Source organism: Athene noctua, chromosome 2 (genome assembly GCF_965140245.1).
Source record: "Athene noctua chromosome 2, bAthNoc1.hap1.1, whole genome shotgun sequence".
NCBI lineage: Eukaryota > Metazoa > Chordata > Aves > Strigiformes > Strigidae > Athene > Athene noctua.
The window spans coordinates 129,464,710-129,488,929 of NC_134038.1; the positions used below are offsets into that span (position 1 = coordinate 129,464,710).

At 41.2% G+C, this 24,220-nt stretch overlaps 1 protein-coding gene across 1 annotated transcript in view; it reads right to left on the minus strand.

Annotated features, from left to right (window-relative positions):
• Nucleotides 1-23,943, minus strand: part of CALCR (calcitonin receptor) — a 169,674-nt gene extending 145,731 nt beyond the window's left edge. Inside the window, exon 1 of the mRNA XM_074897996.1 lies at nt 23,810-23,943. The gene's annotated coding sequence lies outside the window, so the exon portion shown is untranslated. The remainder of the gene's footprint in view (nt 1-23,809) is intronic.
• Between the last annotated feature and the right edge of the window lie 277 nt (nt 23,944-24,220).

Below are 24,220 nucleotides of genomic sequence, written 5' to 3' on the forward strand. Positions count from 1 at the left end.
GAGACAGAGGCAATTCTACTTGTAAAAAGGTGAAAAGCTGAAGAAACATGGAACATTACAGTACCCAAAGGAAAACTGAGTGTATACGTATCTCTTACGGCATTTGCATGAATCCATTCATCTGTGTGTTTCAAGCCTTCTCTTCTGACCATCTAGAGCTTGACTCCTACTCTAACTTTCTAAACAAGTTTACCCTCAGAAACAATGAAAGGTCATGCAAACTTCAAATAGGAATAGATTCAGAGTTGTTTTTCTTGGTTGTTTGGTTTGGTTTGTGTTTTGTTTTGTTTTGTTTTGTTTTTCCCCAGGCAGATCATCACATTCAAGGCAAAGGTATTTTGCATTACATTATCAAATGTGAGCAGAATCACTTTCAGAAGGATTAACTAATTTGCACACACAAGACACATAATTATTGGTCTTATAGTTGATACTTCTCTCCCTCATTTGTGCTACCAATTTAATCAATTTTTCTTCTGAATTAAGGTCAGATCAATTATCTCACAGAAAGCCAAGCTTATTTGTGAATTACTTACCACCTATGTGCTTTTTATGCTATTATTTTTTCAATCTTTCCTGATAAATGAGAAACTATTAAATTTGGACAAATATTTTTACAAATCAGTTGGCAGGCTGGCAGCAATAACATTGAAGTATTACCACAGAAATTAGCTTATTATCTCTATTTGTTTGTGGTGAAATAGTTTTAAGTGGGTTTTGCATATGTGTTTCCAGTCTGGTAGTCAGAGATAGTTGCAGAAAATGTACTTAGATAAACATGGCACAAAGTATGGGAGGTTGCGTTCTGAACTGCTCAGTTCTGTTGTTAACTTAGACCTTGAGTAATTCTTGATTGATAACTCAATAGTGTAATAAATAATTCTTCTCAGAATTACCCACTCTGGGTATGGTAGGGAGTTATTAAAGATTTGCCTGACCTGTTGTAACTGTGTTGGTCTTAGCGGTGATTTCAGCTGAAAGACAATTAGATTCTGAGGGCGTGCCCAAATATCAAGTCAGGTGTGTAAGCAGGAGTAACATAAAGCATGCCTAAAACCAAGATCATGACACACCTAATATTGTCTAGATAGTAGTAATTATTAAATACCCAGACTGCTTCACATTATGAAAACAAACATGCTCTAGCTCAAGTAAATATTTGCCTCTTCAAACCACACATTGCTTTGCAACTGCAGCATCAATGGCTCTGCTTTGTGCGTCAACGTCACCCCATTTTCTGTAACAAGACAAAGCAACTGTAAGGTGCTTTGTGTTACTAGGTTCAAACCCAAAATAGAGGATCAAATATTATAAAGCTATTGCTACTACACTCATGAAGTTTGCTTTCTTTTACAAGGTTTGTATTTTAAGGGATATAAAGCAGGAGATTAATCTGGGAGGCATTTACAAACAAACAAAATCGAAACAAAAGCAGTAAGCTACTGTGTAATCAAGCATCAGTCCAATAATCCAATCACAAACTTACCTAGGAAATCAATAAATACAAATGTGTTTGTAAAGAAATATTAACATTAAGCAGAAAGGATAAAAAGAAAAACCATTAAATGAGGAAAAGAATACTGGATTGCAGCCACAGAAGTCACTACTGCCTACACAGTTCTCTTTTTCTGTCAGTTTACCAGTGCAACTATTTATTGCAAACCCTTTCAAGATTCACTCTCCAGAATTTAGCTGGTTTTGCTGTGACATGTCTTAAAGACCCATACCTATTTAGCCCATCTTCCCTTAACTTCAATTGACTAACAACTGTTCTGGATCCTTTTAAAAATTACTTTTCTTGCTTCAAACTTTCCATGTACTTGCTCCAGTCTATCTCCTGGATCTCTTCTGTATCTTCTTTTTTATACTAGGATTTCGTTTGAACTCATGTTTGCTCGTATCTATTGTAGTAGTTAGATCTCTGCTGTGTATTCTTTATTCATACTGGCCGATGCTATGTCAAAAGCCTACTTGATTCATCCTACTGCCTCGTCTCTTTGCTTTACTCACACCCCTGTGTTCAAAGTTGATCTATAAAAACCTTTTCCTTCCTGATTGCAGTTCCTAATTTCACTCAGTGCCTGCTATAATTTCTTAATTAACTGTGTAACTATGTAATTAATCTTTGTCCCATTTTCTGAAACATCTAGCAGGAAAGAAGCACTCTAAATAAACCTGTAGTATTACTGAATAGGTCACTATTAACTACAGCCTATCATCCTAACAAGCAATCAACATCGACTACATCTTTCTCTTGGCTTAGCTGGTAAATCTTCTGGAATGGAAACAGTGTTTTGTTCTGGTGTTTGAAGAGCCTGGAAGAGTAGTCTCCAACTACTCTGAGACTGACAATAGTATAATTTAAAGAGACAGGGATATGTGGAGTGTCAGCCCTACAGATCCCTTATTAGCACAGCAGTAAAGGATACCTTTTATTGGAAAGAGAAGAAACTTCCCTACATGGACTTCCTCAGGTACCTGCTTGGCATTGTTTGATTCTGCACACCTCTCAGTTAAATTGAAGAACAAGATCCAACACACAAAGACTTGAAACATCCCTCGGGGTTCCCGTGTCAGCACAGCTCTCCATGCGTGCACATTAACCTATGACAGATGCATTGACTAGGCTGCCCAACTGCTAAGCAACTGCCACAGAGCTTGAGTTATGATTACAGTCCTTGTTATCAGACACCTACTGCTTTAACATCAACAATGAAGATGAGTCATTAAAGCAACTTTGGAGCACCAGTGAGCAAGTGCTGAGACAAATATGTCTGTCTGCTGTGACGGTGTATGCCGTGACACCTAAGAGAGCACTGCCCCAGGGTGTTCTTTGCAGTATTACCTCTCTCTCCCCAAAGTCTATCTCCAATATTGAAACTCCACCCCTGCTGTAAGCTTGAAGGGAGAAGGAATTTTTCCCTTTCACTTTCCTCCAACATCCTGCTTATTTTAGAAGACTTTATCAGTCTATCCAAGTCTGAAACTTTATTTATTGGGGTCTTCCCTCTGACCCTAGTAATACAGCTCATCTGAGCTTTTTCCAAACAGCAGCAGCAGTTTTATAAATTGGCATGATTCATACACTGCCACTCACACTCTATAAAGGGTGGGTATGAAACTATCGCATGAATTTCAGTCTGGTACAACCTGGGAAAGCTATGGTTGGCAGCAAATACACCCAAGGGTGCTGAAGGAGCTGGCTGGGGTGCTCACCAAGCCGCTTTCCATCATTTACCAGCAGTCCTGGCTGACCAGAGAGGTCCCGACAGATTGGAAATTGGCCAGTGTGACACCCATCTATAAGAAGGGTTGGAAGGATGATCCGGGAAATTACAGGCCTGTCAGCTTGACATTGGTGCCCGGGAAGCTGATGGAGCAGCTCATCCTGAGTGCATCACACAACACATGAGGGACAACCAGATGCTCAGGCCCAGTCAGCGTGGGTTTATGAAAGGCAGGTCCTGCTTGACAAACCTGATCTCCTTCTACGACAGGGCGACCTGCTTATTGGATGAGGGAAAGGCTGTGGGTGTTGTCTGCCTTGACTTTAGTAAGGCCTTTGACATCATTTCCCACATCATTCTCCTGGTGAAACTGGCTGCTCGTGGCTTGGATGGGCACACGCTTCACTGGGTAAAAACTGGATGGATGGCCGGGCCCAGAGAGTTGTGGTGAACGGAGTTAAATCCAGTTGGCGGCCGGTCACGAGTGGTGTCCCCCAGGGCTCGGTGTTGGGGCCACTCCTGTTTAACATCTTTATTGATGATCTAGATAAGGGGATCGAGTGCACCCTCAGTCAGTTTGCAGATGACCCCAGGTTGGGTGGGAGTGTTGATCTGCTCAAGGGTAGGGAGGCTCTGCAGAGACCTGGGCAGGCTGGAGCCATGGGCTGAGGCCAACTGGAGGAGTTTCCATAAGGCCAAATGCTGGGGGCTGCCCTTGGGCCACAACAACCCCCAGCAGCGCTACAGGCTTCGGGAAGAGTGGCTGGAGAGCTGCCAGTCAGAGAGGGACCTGGGGGTGTTGATTGACAGCCAGCTGAACAGGAGCCAGCAGTGTGCCCAGGGGGCCAAGAAGGCCAATGGCATCCTGGCTTGTGTCAGCAATAGCGTGGCCAGCAGGGACAGGGAAGGGATCTGACCCCTGGACTCGGCACTGGTGAGGCCGCACCTCGATGGCTGGGTTCAGTTTTGGGCCCCTCACTCCAAAAAGGACATTGAATGACTCGAGCGTGTCCAGAGAAGGGCAACGAAGCTGGTGCAGGGTCTGGAGCACAGGTTGTACGGGGAGCGGCTGAGGGACCTGGGGGTGTTTAGTCTGAAGAAGAGGCTGAGGGGAGACCTCATCGCCCTCTACAGCTGCCTGAAAGGAGGGTGCAGAGAGCTGGGGATGAGTCTCTTTAACCAAGTAATAAGCAACAAGAACAAGAGGGAATGGCCTCAAGTTGTGCCAGGGAAGGTTTAGACTGGATATTAGGAAGCATTTCTTTCCAGAAGGGGTTGTTAGGGGTTGGAATGGGCTGCCCAGGGAGGTGGTAGAGTCCCCATCCCTGGAGGTGTTTAAGAGTTGAGTCGACACAGCGCTGTGGGATATGGTGTAGTTGGGAACTGTCAGTGTTAGGTTGGACTGGATGATCTTCAAGGTCTTTTCCAACCTAGATGATTCTGTGAAATAAACTAAGATGGTCTGTCTGCAGACTCAGGAAGATGACTTTGCAGTTCATACTTGGTTAGAAGATTATCCCTGTAATCCACAGACACATTCATTTGATGTGATACTGCTTTTCGACACTTCCACCAGGAAACATTTCCTCATATTCTTGCTGTAAAAGGGATTTTCCTAGCTGTGGAAATATTCTTCCACTTTAAATTTTCATCAGCAATAATCCACTGTATTTTTTTTTTTACTTTTGTCTTTTGAGGAGTTTTGTCTCTGTAAAGACAGATTGTATCAGGCAGAGTAGACAAGGATGGAAGAAGTTACAGAGATGGAGTCTTTGATCGGTCTATATATGAGAAGCACAACACTGAACAAGCACGTATAGAAAATAATAAAAGAGCTGTATATCCCTTAAAAAAAAACCTCAACGCAACTGTGATGAAATATACTTTCAGAATAGATTTTCACTTACATAACAGAAGGAATGAAAATAGGTCAGTATCTCAACCTCACTTTTTTAAACTTCTCAGAGTGACCTGACAATCTGATGCAAATTAACTGGATAATTGACTTGTTACAATACTAGGACTCTGAGATACAATTTGATCTATTGCAGATAAGCAAAAGACAGCATCGTGTCTTCATCTTCACAGTAATTCACAAACTTCAGAGCACTCAGTTGTAGAAAAATGCTTCCAAAAAATCACGGTCCATATTCCATTTGATGCAGATCTGTCAATCCTATTCTGTGCAAAGAGGGCTTTAGAACTAGTGAGACTTTCTCAGCTATCAAGTATGTTTATTTCAGATCTTGTACTATTAGACAGTGGCTGTGATTTTCTGGGGTTGTTTCCAGCCAAGATGAACTGGAGCAGACTTCTGCTACTTTTCTCCTCCCAGGAAGGTGAACCTGCTGGCAGACCAGGAGATGGCTGTTCAATTTGAAGAACAGATGTCCGGAACTGCTTTCTCAAGACATCCCCAGCTGCTCATGATCCTGATCCACTACACATTCCCCAAAACTTTAAGCATATCTGTTCTCCACCTGCAGTCAGACTGTGAATTATCTACATGCTTTCAGACATGGCACTGGTTTAACTTAATGCATAGCTGGTACCTGATACCAATGTCCTGTGCCAGACACTAACAGCTTGAAGCACATACCTATTCAAACTACATCCAATGACATCATTCATATGTAGAATTACATGCAGACACATAAGCAGAAATGGGTTTGTAAACACCCACTTCACCAGATATCATCAAAATTATTTCTCAGGAAAAAATGAACACATTGCAAAAATGAACAAGATGTAACAGAGGTAAATTAAATGCAGACAGCAAGATGTCACAATCTCTATCATCAGTTGCTCAAATGTAAACACGATGTCCTAATCATAGCTTTCCAAAAATGAATCCTTAAGTTAGAACAGTCCTTAACTTAAAACCCACCGAAGTGGTTTCAGTAGGTGCTGTGAAGCTGTAGCTTTTGTAAACTCCCTAAGAAACTTGCTCTGAACAAAGGATGGAAAACGTACTCTCCCTCTCCCATGTAGATTCCCAAATACGGATTTTTTTTAAGCTTGGGGATTCCAAATTTGAGAGATTTGACTTAGTCCTCATAACAATATAACTTCTGCATGTGCCAATACTGTGATAATAAATTTAAATTCTGCAGAAAAATGCTTTTAAGAAAAAAAAAAAAAAAAAGAGCTATTAGCACTGTGTTAAAAGGATGCCACCTACTGGGCATCTCATCAGCCTCCAGTAAAAGACCTGGAGAGGTAAATAAATACATCTGAGAAAACTGAAAAAGCTCCACAAAATGGAAAAAAAAATAAAAATGAATAGCGCTCTGTCCTCCTTAAGCTCAGGGTTTACCAAAAGCTCATGGTTTTCCTTCTTTTCTGTCAGCTTTCTCATGCTTCCTTTTCCCTCTTGTAGTAATGTCAGCCGCAGTCGCCATGTTTCATGAGCATTTATGCTTAATATTTTCATCTTAACTCTTCCCCTTCTGGTGCCTATATTCCTGCTGAGAAGGTTGCATCTTAACAATCTGTTCACCAATTCTTTCCATTCTCCTCCCTTAGGGTAACAGGCACTGTCGAGGCTTCCCACTGAAAACAACTGAAATATGCAATATATGCGCACACATGTGGAGATACACACGAGCTATCATGATGGAATTAATATAATGTTTTAGGGGAAAATCAGACTGTGCTTTAGACTCTCCTTAGTATGTGGTCAAAAAGACAAGTTAAAAATGAGGTTTCAGCTTTTGAGTTATATTTCCTGATTTTGTGAGATTATCTCAGCCCTGTTACTTAATTGTTCTGCCACTACATTCTGCTCGAACTACTGGCTTTCCTTTTTATTTAAAATACTGCTTTTTAGTAGGAAACTGTCAGGCACATAGGGAACTACTTTTGTTATGTCTAACATCCCTTGGAATTGCGAAGTGCTAAATAACAGGAAAAAACTGCAGAATTGGTCTGAGATTATAAAGCCTCCATGATTAAACATAAACCTGCACAAAAGTGTGTAGATCTTGTGCAGTTTGTTAGTCATAGGACTAAAAAAAGAGGGCTATGTTCTCATCTACCATTGGGACCAATTATACTATTCCAGCAGAGTTAAAAGACTTTGAAACAAAGATAGATTACATTTATACCTACCATCTCCAGACTCCTTTTCACTAACAGATTGATGCAAAGGGACATTAATTATATAAGCAGACTGTAATTCTTTGCATTAGATACTATTCTCATTTTCACTATGGTCACTCTTTGCTACATTGACAGTACAAAGAGGACTTCATATGTATCAACTCTTTTCAAGTAAGAATTAAGGCTCTAATACAATAGTGTGATGTATAGCGGGTCACAGGGTTGGATTACATAGTTTTAAAACCAGTATCACTATGCCTACTAAGGGTATCCTCCTTTTTGTAACTGGAAGAAGTATTTGGTGCAGTAACTGATACAGTAATAGCCCAGATATGCTTTTTATCCATTAGTATACAGTTTTTTCCTCTCACCCACACCAGGATGAGCCTACTCACATTCTTCCAACTGCCCACTCCACGGGAACTCAGTTATTTCTTTAACCATTCCAGTTCTATTACCACAGCACAATAATTTGTGCTCAACCAGCACCTGGGTGTCAGCAAGTCAAGCCCACTCTTTAAATACACGCTCATAGAGCTTTCATGCCTGTGACTCTCAAAAGGAACAATTATGTTCCAAAAATCTCAGAGCATGCCTGCACAGTGGAGGGACAAGCCGTCGTGTTTGTGCCCGGCTTCAGAGCGAACAAATGGGTGCCTGTCTGAGAGGCACTGAGGCAGCCTGAGGCAGCGAGCAAGGATGCAGTCTTTTGTGTTCGGTGCTACATTAGGCTGGCAACACCGTTTCTGGCCCCTGCCAGCATCAGAGCGAGCCAGCATGGCTGGGAGCAGAGTTGCTGCAACAGGCACATCCCTGTCCCATATGTCTGCTGGCCAGAAAAAGCTGAAAGGGTTGCTGGCATCTAACTTCCATGGATTACAGTATCTGAGGCCACCACGCATAGCTGCAGTGTTGGGAGCACCTGAGATCAGTCCAGTATCCCTGTTAAACACCAAGGAGATTAATTTTGTGTCATGCATTTTTATTGTATTTTAGCATTCTACTTCTGGGCATAAAAGGACAGATGCTCTGATTCAAGTCTGCATAAGCACTGATTTAAGTGCATGAACTCAGGCTAGTGATTTAAGTCGTTGTAACTTGTTCATGGAAATACCCATTATACACTGTTTCCTAATCCCTGAAAAAGAGAGTTCTGCCCAAGGGTGGCAGAAATCATGGGAAGAAAAATGCAAAAGAGAGGGTTGGTTTTTTTTATTAGCCAACTAGTCTGGCTCTAAGCAGGATGGCAAAACAAGATCCGTAAGCAGATGGGATAGGGTCTTTGTTTCAGAGTGACAGGAATTAGCACGATGCACAGAGACCATGCTTTAAGAGTGCATCTCCTAGCTACAGAAAACCCTAACTCTACCTACCCACACGTGGTAAATAGAGAGTCTTTCTTTTTCCTCCTCTTAGGAAAAGTTGCGTTGGCACGAGTTAGCTTGTACAGTACTTTGAGGAGTACTACATTCCTCATGTCCATGTGACAGTGCTTCTTACTTGCTGCATTTGCCTTAAGAGTGAAGTTCACTTAGGATGAGGATACTATGGAAAATAGTTTGCAAAATGTTGCTTTAATAATATTGTAAGAAAAATCTCAATCACCAACTTTTAAGAACACCAAAGACACTTTCTCACACTTTCCACTTTTAACCACACCCAGGGATTCCAGATAATACCTTGATGAAATAACAAACAGAATTAAGAAGGAAAAAACTGCTCAGGAATAACAGTGTACAAGTTAAACAAGAAGGAGAAAGAGGAAAGACAGTTTTCCACTAGATCTCTCTCTCAAACCAATGTATGAATACCTGGTTTCCTCCCTCTCCAAAAGTCTATCCCTCTCTTTTTTCACTATTAACTGTGAGTTTTGTCATATATAAACATATTGCTCTGGGATTCAGAAGAATTTAAGGAAGTCAGTGTACCAAATAGGATTTCCCCAGTATGATATTCCTCTCTTTATGTTATGCATGTTACAAGAAGTACGAAAACCTGGGAGTAATGCTAGAGATGTCTCAAGTATGGTAAACAAGTATTTTTGCTATTTTACAGTATTCTATACTTTAACTAGTTTGAATAGCAGATTACATCTTGTATTAGTTCCTGTTACAGAAAAAGTCGCTCCTGACCCACTTCAGTCTCACTGACAGGATGGCAGTTCTTTCAGTTATGGGAGCTAATTCATGCCCTAGCACTACTACATTTCTCTTGCAGCGTGTGTAATCTACTCTTAAGAAAATACCGCAAAAGGAAGCAGAGGACAAAGAATAGAGGTGTACCTCTTTTATCAGGCTAATGCTAATGATCCAGAGAGAAAATGAGAGTTCTCCACAGACTAGCATTAAACGTGAAAGCTAATAGACTGGCTGTCATGCTGCCACCTTCTTTAAGATTGATAAGCTTTAACTATTTAGCAGCATTAAGATCACTTTAATAGTAGCTTTCAATAGTACCTAAGTATATCAGCTTTAGCGTACTGAAAGTTTTATCTGCAGCCTAAGGCTCTTCAATTTCTGCATTGTTTTCACTTTCCACCTTTGATTTGGATGAAATTTTTAGCAAAAACTGCATTCAATGATGTTAAAAGATCTTTTAAATAAAAATGTGTATTTCCTGTGTTTGTGAATCACTGATGCCCTTATCTCATACAGAGTCTCTTAGAATTACATTAATAAAACTAAATTCATGTAATAAAGTCAGATGATTAAAGACTCCAAACTATAGGTAATTCCAAAGTTAGGAGCCATTTGGATAAATTTCATCTAGCCTTCTTGGGGATAGATACTACAATTTTTAATTACTTGTCCTCACACTTCTTTTTTCCATTGGACTCCTTCTTCACTGGGTTTTTAAAGATGAACAGTGCCCACTGAATAAAACAGTAACTCAATGCCTTATCACTGATATTTAGTGCATTTCATCAAACCTTGCATGGCAGACTTACTTGTTTCTTTACACGGCTTTTTCCTTGGTGCTCATTACTGCAGCATAAATGCTTCAGTGACAACTAAGTCACCTTTAAACTGCTGCTGTTTGGTGAGAGAGAGCACTATCATGATTCCACATATGAGGAGACAATGTGTTTCCTTTTGATGGCTTAGCATTTTTTCCCTTAAACAAATAAAGACTTTGAAAACTCACTACCTGCTCTCAGTAGCTCAGCATACCATACATATGAAGGACGAAGCAGAAAGATCCAAGACAGGGAAGGAATTGTGTTTTCATAAATGTTGCCATGTACATTACTAGTGCAATGTCCCCAGCTCACGCCACACATCCTCTGGATGTATTTCTCCATGGTAAACAAGTATCTTTGCTGTTTTACAGTATCCCATATTCTAACTGCTTTGAATAGCAGATCACATCTTTGTATTACTTCTTGTCACAGAAAAACTTGCTTCTGACATGCTTCAGTCTGAGAGGATGGCAGTGCTTCCCATTACAGGAGCTAACTCATGCTATTATGGACTGTTCCATTTTATTTCAAGGTAAACTGTGTCCATATTTTCTAAAATTCTTGGACCATGCAATAGAATCTCTTACTCCTTCAAGTTCTTACAGAGATGACATAATTTCTGCTATTTAGCAGGTAAGTTGCTACCCCTACTCTGAATCTCAGCTCCTTTGGGATGATTAGCACTTTCAGCCCTTTCTCCTTTCTCCCATTTTTGGATATGCTTGGATGCCTCCTTTCTAGACCACAGTAATTCCCTCAGTCATAGAAAAAAACTAGGCTGGAATGCACCTCTGGAGATAACCTAGTAACCCCCCTGCTCAAAGCAGGGCTAACTTCTAAGTTAGATCTGGTTATTCAGGGTCATATCCAGGCTCATTTTGAGTTTCTCCAAGGATGGAAATTCCACAGCCTCTCTGGGCATCTGTTCCACTGCTCAACTGTTCTCATTCATCTGCTCACTAATGACTTGGATGTGACTGTGATTTAGAAATGTCCCCAGTATCATGTGATTAACACTATCTGGCTTTAGTGGCATTCACTCTGGTAAGAGTGCTATTTCAAGACCTCTCTTCCTCAGTATATCTTGCGTAGACAATTTATCAGCAGGCTTTTCTGAAACACCACCTTCTGGATAAAGTGTTGGAAAGCATTAATTAGCTGCCCTCCTCGTCCTATCTGACTTCCCAGCACCAAACTGTGCATCTACTAATACGAATATGCTTGTTAGAGAGGGCTTGGAAGTGATGGCATTTAGCATGAGTGGGTTGTTTTGTTCCTGTATCATTGCATGATTGTTCTTGTGTTGATTTGTTCCTGATTCATTGCTTTAAAGATGTTTAATATCTACGCATACATGGAATACCCTATCATTTTTCTTCTCTACTGCCATCATCAAGTGCACCCTTTCCCATGGCTTCTTACTTTTCTAATTAATGGCTTTATTGCGAAGGGGCTTGACGTGGAAATAGTTATCACAGTGCAGTATGCACTTCTGGTACTGCCTTACAGATAGATTTTGCAGCAAGCAGTTGACACCCTCCGTCTTCAAACACGCATGGAAACTTAGTATTACAGTGCCTGCCAGGCTACATCCTTTTCCAGTTTTCACTGCTCTTAATGTCTTTTTCAAATTTAATGAATAATTAAACTTTACATCCAAGATTAATCTTGCAGAAGTGTCTATTACAGAGATATCTAGATGCTTACTTGTATCCTTCGACTTTTATCTACCTAGAATAAATGTTCCTGTATCCTACTAGCTTTGTTTTGTGCCACACGTTCAGTATTTCCTGTAGTCAGTCCCAAAAACTGTACCCCAATACTGATGCTCATTTTTATGGCTACTTCTTGATTTAAGAGTTGCATGTCTCACCACTATAAATCTGCTTTTTTTAACAGCAACATTGCTGCTGGCTGCCTTCCCCAGAGACATTCTTCAGCTGCACACATTGAAGGCTTTGATCTCTTCAGTTTGCTTTGCAGTATTTAACGTACGTCTTCTCAAACACCTGCTTTTCATTTTTCATTGTATGATACTTCCACACTCACTGGCAATTTGCCACTGCAGTATGCTTCTCTTCTAATGTGTACTGTAGGTGATGCTTCTCTCTAGGACTGTGCATATGAGTGACTGCTGACCTCCAGCATTTTATGATTTACATGTCATCACCATTACTGAGGTGTTCTCTCAACTTCTCTGTATCTCTTATGTTCTAGCCATTCTAGTGGTATTCTAGGATGTCTGAGTGTGCTCCATTAACATACATACTTTTATTTCATTTTTACCTCATCATTTTAGAAGCTTCCATCAACCCACTCTCCTCTGCAAACATAGTCTTTTTATAATCAGTTACAGCTGGCTGATTCACTTACACCAAAGGACTCAGTAGGTACTCAACTTTCCTGATTTCTTCCCTGAACAGAGAACTCCTCTCTCAAACCACATACTTCAAATAGCTCCAACTCTCAATCCACAATTCTTCTGTCTGCTTCAGAACTTTTCCCTTACAGACATCTATAAATGTTCTCATCTGTCTGTACAAAAGAATATGAGAAACAGAATCTTTCTCCTTCTTTGCCTGCAGTCCAGGAAAAAAACTGATTCCATCAGCTAAACTGGTGCATTAAATGAAGCTTTCTGGAAGTTCAGAAGGTGTACTCTTCTTACCCTTCTCTGTATGAGTAAGATAAAATTTTCCCCAAATTGTGTCTGTGAACTTCGGTTAAACTATTATATTACGATAAAGACAGTGGTACCTAGCTAACAGTCAGCAAGTCCTGCTCCCACACTGAATGCCATGAACTAAATAGAATTGCTTAAATTAACTAGGTTTTCAGACAGCTTCTGTATCCTACGCTCTGAAGCTTGACACAATAAACCCATGAAGAATAAATGCCATTGTCTTAAGATCACTACAGCAGTGCATGGTGAAAATGGCTCATGAAAGAGACAAGGACCTTTAAAGTCCACTACAAAAGTCTATGTCAGCGGGGCTGAATTGGTCACAGCAGTGACAGACTAACATCCTGTATGTTAAAGTCCTAAAGGAAAATAAAACCGGATCAGAAATCTTCACAGATATCTGCTGATAGCAGGATACTTGTGAGACTCTGGAAGGTCTTGTATGACTGGCACATTGTCAAGAGTACTGCTTCTCTCACCTTGAGCTCCTCCATGATGAACTTCCATCTCTTCCACTCCTGTCTCCTCCCAAACTTTAGCTGCTTCTTCACACTTATTTCCACTCTCCATTCTTTCAGTACCATTCACAATTCCTAGTCACACCTAGCTCCTTCTAAGCTGTCTGCCACTGCAGTACCAATCTCCTTCCCTGGCCTTCAGTTTCTCCCTTTCTTAACCATTTCATTTTCCTGGCTTCACGACTCCAGTACATTTAGTGGGGAAGCAGGGAGGAAATTCTGTCTCTTCCAATGCAACTTCCTCCTACTGTCCTGGTGTCCTGCCAGCTCTGACCCCTACTAGCTCCTAAATGCTTCTTCCAGGGAATGCCAGTGGTTTTCATATATAAGTTTGTGCCTCAGCATCTAACCTGTCAAACAAGCTTGTCCTTCTCAAATGCTTCCTGTCCCAAACTTCATATTCCACTGGCATTCAGTACTAACTCCTAATTCCAGTTTTAGTATCCTTCTTCCATGTCTGAAACCATTCCCATTTTTCCACACTATTTACACCTCTTCCAGCTCCTCCTTCGTGCTTCAGTTTTGTTCTATCTGCTCTCAGTTAGGCAGCATAAACTGGATGACACTACCTCAAAACTGTGATTGCAGACCAAAGCTCTAGGAAGACCAGGGCTGTACACGTGTGGGCGTGTTCTTACACAAATGGTAGAAGGTTCAGTCCTGACTCAGAAACCATCTACTGCCAAGTCCATTTTCCACCACATGGTAGCACAAGAATTTCTCAGAGAAAAAGAGAGACCAGAAATTGCAAACATAAGCAAAACAATATATCCTGCACTAGAGGAGGTTTTCAGAGACCACGAAAATTACCTGGCTAAAATTTTATAAATAAATTCAACAGACTGAAGACTGAGACAGTTAACTTCTTTTATAAGTATACAATGTGAATAGGGCTGTATTCTCTCCCAGTATCTCCTCCAGGCTGTTGCATCCCTGCTCCACCCAAACCATGCCCACTGCAGAGTACAAGATGCTTATTATATTATGGTGCATTTGTTTGAATTAAAATAGTATTTTACTATAAATAGAATACTTTTATACATAATTGAAGTTCCACTCACCTGCAAAAGTATTATAATAATAGTAAAAACCTAGATTTCATTTAAAAATTCATGCAATTCATAAATGTTTCCTTTTTCATTGAAAAAATGTAATATTTTCAACAGAAAAATTAGTTCTGAAACACGTTTTATAAAATTCTACACTGAAGTCACTGGCATAACTAACTATCTTTAAATGTTACACCCATATGATTTCTCCACGTGGAATTACATATGAGCTGAAAAATACAATTCATCACTTCAAGAAACCTCTCATTAAACATATTCTTTGATGTGGTGTGTGGCATGGCTGTAACAGATCTGATGACCTGCATTATAGTAAATAATATACTGAACATATGTTGCAAGTTATTTACATAATTAGAGAAAATATAGGCTTTGATACCAATAAAACATTGTCCCAATATTTTGCGAGGGTATGAAAATACTTCCAGTTAATAGTTGAGAATCCACAAGACCCCTTCTGTGTACACTGCATATATACCTCCTTCTCACTTAACCATCCTAACTTCTCACACACTATAGGTCACTAAGCTCCACTTCTTTTCCTCTTATTAAAGGGAAAGCTGCTACAGTTTTCACCATGGACTAGTTTAAATACAAAGATTTGTGTCATTTCTATCACTGTGTAGACAACTCCAACAGCTACAGCAATGACAAAGTGCTGGAGTGGGCTTGGATCTTTAGTTTGCATGTAGATCTCGAACATGAATTGATCTCGACGCTAGATGAAAGAGAAGAAGCGATACCGTTACATGGTGACTACCTGCTGTATTTTGCAGCAATGACCTCTGATTACATTAAGTATTTCATGGGATAAACACATTTCCTTCAGAACACTGCAGATCTGATTGTCAAAAAAGTCAGCAGGCATTTAAACACTTACAAATTCAAACATGCATGTTTTCTTTTCGGTGCTGAAATTACTCCAGTCTTCAGAAAGCATGTATTATCCAATACCATGAGACAATAAAGGCAAAAAGTATAATAAAAACCAGCAGAGTAGAAAATACTGAGTCTACTTTATCTGTGAGAACATACGGTAACAATGATTATTATTTATTATTTGATCCTGCTTCAACTCAAAATGTGCTTGGCAACATCTGAACACAGAGGACTGTACTGTAACGCAAAAAGCTCAAGGGCTTAAATGAGTCAAGCCCTTGAGCAGTCTGTAGTAGGGGAAGTGGCCCTCAGGAAATTAAAGTTCCCTTGCACCCAATTTGTTTCCCATCACTAAGTCTTTCTCAAGATCGGGGCTTAAAGGATTTGCTAAACTCCAAGCACTACAACTCTGCAGGCCAGGAGCACATGATCAGCTGTCTATGAGTTACTTTCAGTTTCTCAAAGGATGTTCTTAACAGCCTGAAGCAAAGCCAAAGACTGACCAGAGATGCTCTAAGTTGGTCAGACTAAACTACCCTTTGAATCAGCCTCACACTAACCTTGTCTGCCATTTTCCTTTGTTAGAAAGACACGCAATATAAAACATTAAGATTCAATAATCCACTCAAATACCTGTATAACAGACTAAACCAGTATCGGTGATCTATCTTATCAATACACTGCATACACAAAATTAAATGCTGAAGCATAAATGAAATTTCCCCCGCTACAATATATGCAAGTGGTGGACTGTGCTGTCTAGTAGTTAATTAGGCATTTGTGACATAACTTTCCAGGAGGTCAACGCTACCACTAAATGCTCAGGTGCACATACCATTCAAAGCATCTTTCTTCTGACTTCTCCCTTTTCTATGGAACACTTCTCTTATTTTTTTGTTATTTGATGTGATTTCTGCATCACATACCCTTCAGTCTTCATAGTGTTTCTACCCCAGCAGCAACTGCACAACTGAGAATAACAGTAGCAAACCTACCATTCCACTTCCATACTGTTTGGAGAGTAGGGATTTCAAGACAAAAGAAAGTGAGGATCCCACTAGGAGTTTGACTGAGTGGTGAGATGAGAAATTCTTATCAGGAGAGATCCAACTTTTAGTCACATGAGGAAATTCAGTGGATACCTTTCTTTACCAAAGCCAATTAAAAATTCTCTAAGAAAAGTAGGGAAGGTGTAAGCATCCTGTCTTTCCTGTCCTTCAACATTTCAGACTGAAGGAGATAAAATATGTTTAAGAGTATGAAATGCTCACACCAACAGTGTGTTTCAGGCTGCTAGTATAATGTGGAAAGGGACTATCATGACCATCTGAAGGTCATCAATTATCTTTTGTTGTTCACTGTACTCCAGTGGATGAGAGATGACACCCCATAACATATAAACAGCTGTAACTTTATGGGACAGCATTCATACCCCTTCTGTGAGGAATCCTACTTGTCCATACAAAGATGCTTACCATCTGCTTGTTAGCTGACATACAGCAAATTACACCATCATGTTTCAAAAATGAAAAGGGAGCTCAATGTAAGAGAAGGGCCTAGTGATGAAGCAGCTGCACAGCTACAGGTAACTAAGACTACAGGCTAAGGCTACAGGTAACTAAGACTTAGAGTTGTCAAATGGAGATGAACAACAAGAAAGTAAGTTGCAGCAAATCCCATGGTGATAGCTCTGCACAGAAGAACGTAGCTTGTGCAACAGATAGTGAGACACAAACAGGTTATGTACTGAGGCAGTGTAGAGCATCACCAGTTTGGTACTGCATCATAACAGGGGTAAATTTAAAAGGCAAAAATCACTTGTGGGGTTCATGTTATTTCTTCACAGATCACTTAAATCAAGAGAGCTTGATTTGCTACAGATAACTGCTCTGGCACACACAACCTGCAGGGAAGATCCAGATACAAACAGTATCAATGAAATAAAATCGCAGAACTACCTGAGATTTTTCTAAGCAGTTGACACTCATTACTGATATCAGCTGGAGGGAAATTAAAAGAAAAAGAAATGGAGCCATCCATCTGCACACATCACAGCTGAAATGCTACAGCCACATGAGCTTTCTCATGTTACAGCACGCCTCAGCGCTGCCGGAGAGAAACAGAAGTGGCTAATTCACTCTATGAATTTATTCAGTCTTTGATTACCTTTCTCGCTCTTCCATTGAACTCTAAACAGTGCCATGGATTAGAGCAATTTTGTTATATGAGCACTGAAAGCTAAGTAAATATTTCACCATAAAAAACCACACACCAAAAATTCAGTTGACCTTTGAAGCAATTGTGCCAAATGTGGAGTCTCATTCCAGTCACTAACAAAGAAATAGAACTTTAGTTTCTTTTTCAGGTATATCTGAGTATAATCATAACCATGGAGCCTTGACGTTTTTTCAGAAGCATTTCACATATTTAAAAGAGAGATTTTTAATTGTCAGCTTAGTTCTGAGAAGACAACTCTGAAGATAAGACACAATTCATCTTGACTCAAACAACTTCCAAATACATCTGTGAACTCACTTGGCATTGCCTGCAAAAGCATCCAATTTCTAGGACAAACCAACAGAATAAGTTCTGCTTTTCTAATTGTGGAGGGGCAGCTCAGCACTTTGTAGCGCATCCAGGAATAGCAAGGCATTCCAAACACCTGCTTTTGAGTAATAGTGATTTTCTAACCTGTTCTTTTCCCCAATCAGGACATCAGAAACAAAAGTTAACATGTCAAAGCCACCAACAAGCTTACATCGTATCCTTGTACTCCTTTAAAGTACATACCGCTAGAGCTACCATGAATAAAATATAATGAAACCACAGATTCAAAAATACTGTGAAATTTAGCACACGCATTACTCATCTAACTCTTGGTAATAATAATATTCATCGAAAGCCACAGACAAAGTGATATGGTTTTTATATACACTGCTGTATATGACCAAGCAGGAAACTATTTGCTAAACAGTGTCACAATGAACTGCCACACTGAAATGCATCAGGAGAAACTGAAATGCATGTTTATTTCCAAAAACACTACTGAAACTGTGATGTGAACAGATAATTCTGCCAAATCTGTGCCAGGTCTTCTATTGTGCACGACTGAAGTAAATGATAAAAAAGCCAAAGTCCAGAAGCTTATTTTAAAATAGATGCCACTCCATGTCAACTTTACTGAACCACACAGGATTACTGTGAAAAAAACCACGAGTACTGCAACCATGTTGAGGTGCAGTAGGCAAGATGCACTTACATGAACTGCATTTCTAAGTTTGTTTTGTGTACAGTATGCACAGGTAAGAACACTAGTCCTGCACCATCAGTCCATCTCCTCCCAGACCCAGAAGAGCTCCTCCCTGCAGATGCCCTGGGTCTCTGGGTGCACAGTTTAAGCTGAAACCTGCAGTAATCTACCTTTCAGGACTACAGCACTTCATATGCATCTTGCTGAAAGTAGTACTAGTTCATCTGTCTACTGTATGATCCTAATTCAGAAGGCACATTTGGAACCATAGTAATTGCATGGCAGCATACCTTTGAAGTGCTTTAGTGCTACCCCCATGCCCAGTGCTATTCCCTATCAACTATGGCCAATTACTCCAGTTCCTCCCTATGGCTTAATACCAAAATTTCTTGTTGTTCCTTCGTTTAATTTAATCCATACAAAGTAGCACAGGCAGTCAAATGGAGCTCACTACCAGAGGGTCCTCCATATCCTTAAGCAAGGGTCACCTCAAAAGCATGGAGCCAACTGAATGGCTCAGAGGCTCACTGGTGAGGCAAAACCATGTCCTGGGTTTGTTCAGCAGATCAGCTGAAGTAAGCCTCCTCGAACATCTGTGGGTACCACCTTGATTAAAAAGGTGTCCAGCTGAAACATGGCCATAAATAAAACTTTCAGCATGAGGCATGGATTTTCCAGTTGTAACTTCTGGGTGAATACCAAGCCCAGCGTTGTTAAAAGTGTCCTTACTGACTAAGATGTGGCCAATATGTGCCATCATCTTGTATTAGCTAGTTCGCCATATGAGCAATTCAGTGTGTCTGTCCATTTCACAGGCACAATCAGTTCACAGTTTTAAAAAGTCTGGCATACAGATTTGCCATTCTTTCCACTTTCCAAATCCCACCATTAAAGCTATGCATAGAAGCATAACTGTAACAAAAATAACAAAAGCTTCAGCACAAATTATCTAGGTTGTATGTGTTACTGACCTTCACACAAAATTCTTTTTTAAAATTAACCGTGCTATTTAGCTGTGTGATCTTTCGCAGTTGATTCTCTGGCTTCAGAAGAATGATAATTACCTTTTAGGAAATTTACATCTAGGCTTTCTCTGCACAAGAACCACTTGTTACAGCATCTGTATTGTAGCAAGTTGTCATACAAAATGCCACCTCTGTAATGCAGTACCATGCAGAGATCCCTGGGCTCACCCTGAAGCAGTCATCTCGCGTACTCAAAGCAGATTTGTCACGTAGGCATGGCAGCCATGCAGAGATCAGCGCTTTTCTTCTCAAGACTGGGCCACAGTGGCACGTCTTGCTGCTGGCACTTGCGTTGCCTCATGTACCAGAGGCTTCTAGCAGCCAGACCCACTCCTTCCTAAGCAGGGTAGTGACTGAAAACAATGTCAAATGGAAAGTGGGTGTAAGACCAAAACCAACATGTAATTATGTGCTGTTCTTTGGCAGGCTACAGCTAGTAAACTTCGAGGTACATACTGAAGTAAACAAGATCAGAGGGAAATAACAACCTTAAGGCACTGATCATTCATTTCTGGGTACCTTTATCAAAGGATCAATTAACATTCAATCCTGTTAAAAGGTGCGTGGTATACCCTTGTTACATATGGAGCACTCATGTTTCAGACCCACATCATCTGCTGGCCTACTACCTGGCCTTAGGCAAGATGTCTTAGGCTCTCTTGACTATTTACATTGTAAATTTTTCAATTTTTTACTCTGTGCTTGTAGTTCTAGGCAGGGACCCGACTGGATGTCACTCTGACATAAACAGCGGTTGAAAGTGCTCAGTGCTTAAAAGGATGGTCCCTGAAAGGCCCAGGTATGACCTGTTTGTTGTGGTTTAACCCCAGCCAGCAACTAAGCACCAAGCAGCTGCTTGCTCACTCTTCCCACCTCAAAAAAAAAAAAAAAAAAAAGTAAAACTCACAGATTGAGATAAGAACAGTTTAAGAACTAAAATAAAATAAAACATAACAATAATAATAAAATATAATAATAATTGTGATGAAAAGGAATATAACAAGAAGAGAGAAATAAAACCCAAGAGAAGACAAGCAATGCACAATGCAGTTGCTCACCACCCGCTGACGGATGCCCGAGCAGCGATCTGCCCCTCCAGCCCAACTCCCCCCCGGTTCATATACTGATCATGATGTTCTGTGGTACGGAATATCCCTTGGACTACTTCGAGTCAGCTCTCCTGGACATTCTCCCTCTCACCTTCTTGTGCACCTGCTCACTGGCAGAGCACGGGAAACTGAAAAATCCTTAACTAGGGATAAGCACTACTTAGCAACAACTAAGACATCAGTGTGTTATCAACATTATTGTCACATTAAATCCAAAACACAGCACTGTACCACCTACTAGGAAGAAAATTAACTCTATCCCAGCCAAAACCAAGACATGTGCTAGCATTAATATGAGTTTCAATACTGACTTCAATGGCAACAATTAGGACTCAAACATCAATTACCAGAAATAAAACAAAACTGAGCTTACCATCTTAATAATATGTAGAACTGATGGACATATTTTAGAACTGAATTTCATGGTTCTTGCTAGCAACTTTCAGTCAAGTGTAACTCAAATATTGCTCATTTCCCAGAAACTGTATTTGCATGCATAATTTTAAAAATAAATATAGAAGTCTTTTTTCTAGCTGATGGTTTTTAGGAATTCTAAGTCATGATATGCTGTTTCTTCTTCCATTTTTGCTTATATAAAATCAGTGGAAATTATTGGCAGCTGTGTCAGTCACGCCAATATTATTATATAAGAGAACTTGCAAGTGTCCATTTAGTTTCTTACAGTCCATAGATACAGATTTAAAATTAACATATAATACTAACTGTCTAGCCTTTAAGCACTGTTCCAATATACTTCGATCTGGAAGAGAGTTGGAAGGAAAACAATTTAGAAAACATGCTATAACATGTTGTTTTCATCTTTAATGAAAATTCTCAACTTTTTTAGATGGTTTTCAAAACCATTCTGCTGGAGACATGAAGAAAAAAGTCTGCTAAACTGGATTCAGTCATTTTATTAAGCTAATCCTTGTGAATTATTATTTGGTAACATTTCAACAAGGTTTTTAGAAAAGATGCTTCTGTTCCTTCATCTCCCATTAAAGCTTATGAGCTGCTGAGAACTAAACTGTAACATAGCTCCATTGTTTGCTGACATTTTTATAGTACCTCAAATATTTAACAGTTTATTTGTGAACTTCTTTGATATATAAGCAATATAATTCAATAATATTTCCCCCCATACTGTCTGAATACCTCTGTTAAAATATGGTACATATAAAAGCTGCAATCCAACTTGTTTATGATCCATGCTGATGAAACTGCCCATAAAAATTGGAACATAAGACAAATCTGAAATGCCTACTCCTCCTGAAAGCACAGTACGGTTTATTATCTCTAGGGTTCTTTTAAATATTAAGACCTGTGTGGCTCTTATCCATGATTCAAAAGCAGTGCTATGGCAAGTTTTTAGAAGTGCCATCACTAGTCAAATTTAAAGACTGCCACTTGAATTTCTAACCAAAGTTGGCTGGCACTCACTATAAATGATAATGAAGACCTAGGGTGAAGTCCACTCTTTGGAGGGGTTAATGAGGATTTTGCCGTTGATCTTAACAGGGCCAACATTTAATGAAGATTTATAAAGTTAACATATTTTACTACATGCTGGTAGGTAATAAAACACTACGGTTTACTTCATGCAGAATAATTTCACATCAGCCAGCATATGACAGCTATAGTAAGCACCAGAGAGGTAACTCAGCAAAGGTTACCTGCTGACAGAGACTGACACATGTCTGAAGAAATTAAAAGGAAATATTAGTTCTCCTGTATTTAATTTACCTGCTTGACAATTAATGCTTAGGATTCCAAGCGCTGAATTAAATTCCCTCTTCAGCTCGACACCACCTGCAGCTGTTGGTAGCACAGAAATGTTATGCTGGACAGCCCTGCCACATTCAGCCCTAGAGCACAGTAGGGACCCTTCCCTGACCAAACACAAGGGTTCCCCACCTGGACACCATCCTACAAACACTGGAGGAGAAAAGAAGCAGAAGCAAGAGCTTTATTTCATTCAGGGCATGCAAAAAGGCAAAAGCATTTTAATGCGATGTCTTGATTAATTCCTTCTAAACTACTTAACTCTTGTAAAAGGGAAAGTGCACAGTCCTGGGAAGAATATCACACACTGTATTCCCCTTATGTTCAAGTGGTAGCCAGTGTACGTAGAAGTGGGGCAGGAAAGCATCTGTTAGATAACTGACAACACTGACTTTGAGAGGTCTTGGAATACACACCTTTCTATTTACTCTTTTTATGAATAATTCTTTTGTTCAGCCTTTCTGTTACAGTTGACATTCGGTAACTAAAATAAACCAAAGTTCTTCTCTTTACTTTACAAATTTTTAACTACGTTAACCCTTGTCAAAAAGCCTACAAGAATGAAATCAATACAGCAATTTAAAGACAAAATTGACAGGCATTTATATTGTGCTTGGACATATCCGGTAAACAGTCTCATACATTAATCTACCGTCATCGGTGGCAATATTCTGAAACCTACTAATGTTGGTTTTACTTCTGCGGTGTGAAGTGACAAAGTACAGATACCCGTCTAGCAGATGAAAAACAACAGGGAAATAGTATCGGACAGGAATGAGAAGCACGGACTAGTGATTCAGGTGTCATCTAAACGCCTTGCACTTCCAGAATGGCGAGCGGCTACTCTCTACCATCTACACCGCACCGGCAGCCACCTGCTCGCCCCTGAAAAACCCGCAGTGGAAACTCCAGGATCCACCGTTGCCCGGATGCCCCGCGGAACCCCCGCGCCGCTCGGGCCGCTCCCGCGGAGCCCCGCGCTCACTCCGCGCCCTCACAGCCGGCCAGCAAAGACACTCCCCGCCCCGCAGTGGCACCGCACACGCCGCTGCTGCGGGTCGCAGCTCCTACAACCCTCTCCCCTCTTCCCCCCCCCCCCCCATTTTTACTGCAGTGCCAGCCGGGGTCTGCCCCCCCCTCCCCGGGTGTCCCTCCCCGCCTGCCCCGTGGCCGGTCTCCCGGGCAAGCGGCGAAGTTGCCGGGACTCACGGTGGCAGCGCTCCCGGCGCTGGCGCGGCCCCTCTCCCGGCCTCCCGCCACCTCGGGCCACCTCCGCGGCGGTTCGGCGCCCGCACCGGCGCAGCCCGGACGGCCCTTCACTCCTCGGAGGGGCGCATGGCGCCGTCCGCTCCCCGACACCGGCCCGGCGGGGTCCCCGCGGCCCGGCGGGGGCGGGCGAGCGGGCCGAGCGCTTCAGCCGGCACACGGGCAGGCACTGGCCAGGGCCGAGCCCCTCCGGCGGGGCTGTGCCTCGGCAAGCATCTGCCTCCTCTCGCCCGCGACGCGGTCACACCCCCCCACACCCCCCCCGGGGGCCGGCGGGGATTCGCGCCGACGTCGGTGCGGGGCGGACGGAGCGCCCGGAGGCGGCGGCGCCTCCTCCGCGCCCGCCTCCCCCGG